The sequence below is a fragment of the Morone saxatilis genome, unplaced genomic scaffold (genome assembly GCF_004916995.1).
Source record: "Morone saxatilis isolate NCDOM2014 unplaced genomic scaffold, NCSU_SB_2.0 Contig10, whole genome shotgun sequence".
Taxonomy (NCBI): Eukaryota; Metazoa; Chordata; class Actinopteri; family Moronidae; genus Morone; species Morone saxatilis.
Window position 1 is genome coordinate 5,783,521 of NW_023339652.1, and position 1,924 is coordinate 5,785,444.

General features: G+C 45.8%; 1 protein-coding gene across 1 annotated transcript in view; it reads left to right on the forward strand.

Moving 5' to 3' along the window:
* Positions 1 to 1,924, forward strand: part of kmt2e (lysine (K)-specific methyltransferase 2E) — a gene marked incomplete at its 5' end in the record, with an annotated part of 23,384 nt that overhangs the window by 6,333 nt on the left and 15,127 nt on the right.

Genomic DNA, 1,924 nt, shown 5'->3' on the forward strand with positions numbered 1-1,924 from the left:
TGTGTGTGTGTGTTTTTTTGTGTGTGTGTGTGTGTCCACAATGACACACAGAGCCCCGGCGTGCGCGCACACGCTCGCAGCATACGTAGTGTTGCCATGGCAGCAAGTGGGAGCTCTTCAGGAGCGAAGGCGTTGCCTCTGGCTGTTCACTTCTGCTCCTTTTCTCTCCTGCTGTTGATCTCTTCATTCTCCACGCTCGTCCACTCTGCCTCTTCACCCGCTCTCAGCAGGTGTCTGCATTTTAAATGACGTCTGCTCTTTGTTAAACACTCCTGACGTTCATGAGCTATAAATAGTACTGCCACCTTAATTTAAACATCAAGTCCAAATAATAAAATAAAAAAACACACTTTTCATTCCACTGTCTTTCTCTCACCCATCATCTTTTCATGCGTGTGACGCAGGCCGTAGCTGTTCATGCTCAAGGTTGATTATGACTGACTGTGTGTCTGAAACCCTCCTACCTATGTGTACTCCAACTCTCTAGTCCCTCCTTTCCACGTCTTAGGAGTGGAGACACGGATGATACAGACCCTTCAGCTATGCACACGCACTTTGAAAACACGCTTACTTCCTTTCCATTGAACAGGCTGCCTCACTTCTTCGCCTTCTGTCTGTCTCTGACGGTTATGTGTCCTGTGCTTGTGTCCACCGGTAGGTCAACTTGAAAGAGTGGAAACGCCCAATTCCAGTGAGATCTCTTGAATCTATAAAACCATTAACCACTGAATGATCCACGCCATGCCAGATCTTAAATCCCTGTATTATAAAGTGTAGACTTTGGTCTGGTTAATCATTAATAGAAAGTTGGCGAGCCTGCTGCACTCTCTCTGAAGTACAAGTCCACCCCCTTTCTTTCAAGTCAAACTCCTTCAGCACACTATAATGTTTAGACAAATTCATCCATGTGGCAGTTAATCTGTTGTGCACACATGCACAGAAATGCACACACCTTACGCTGGGCCCGCCTCCAGACCTCATTGCACTTACGTTTTCACTTTGACAGTGAATACTTGAGCGGTAACACACACAGGAAGTGTTGCACATTGCTCTTACGGCATGCAACAAGAGCAACAGGGCTGAGAAGGGCTAACGCAGGTACCGTATCTCCACTTTACCTTGGGACTCTCTTTGAAAGGGGTGTGAATTTAGGATGGGGAAGGAAGGAAAAGGAGGTACAAAGGGGGGGGGAAATGTGTTTATCTTTTTATTTAAAATGTCGTGTGTGTCGGTAATACTGGTTCTTTTCACTGTACAAAGTTGAACTGCCACACAGATCGCACGCAGAAATACTGCATGGCCTGTTAGTCATCGATAGTCTTTTGTACTCGTCTTACTCCGTATACCTGAGAGGCCGTCCAGTATGCTTAGTGAGCCTTTGTCCGCATGTTTTGCCTTGTTCACGGAAACTGGTCGGCAGTGGCCCTCATGGAATAAGTTGGTGTATGTACTTTTAGTGTCAGTGAAGTTAACAAGCTCATCAGCTGTCACGTACTCCTACTCTCCTTGACAGGGTTTGTATGTGTCTCTGACCTTGGAGCAGATTTCTCGACAGGACTACGAAAAGAGGAGGATTAAGTGATGTTTTCGCGTGATTGAACCATGAACACATGTGAATATGTGACTATCACATGAACAGCTACCGCACCTTACCTCCCAACTCTCTCCTTTTTAATCTCAAATGCATATTTCTTGTCTTACAGCGCTCAGTCTCTCCTCAAATTCCCCTCTCTTCCTTTTTTCTTCCCTCTTCATACCTTGTCTCATGCCATCCGTTTTGCCAGTTCCACTTCCCCTTCAGCAACTGAAGAATAGATTAAACATGTCATAATAAGGGTGGGTTAGTCTAGCTCAAACGGCCAAACAGGCTTTGTCCTCGGCTGCATTGTGATCCTGGGAAAAGTGGATCTACTGGTTTGACATG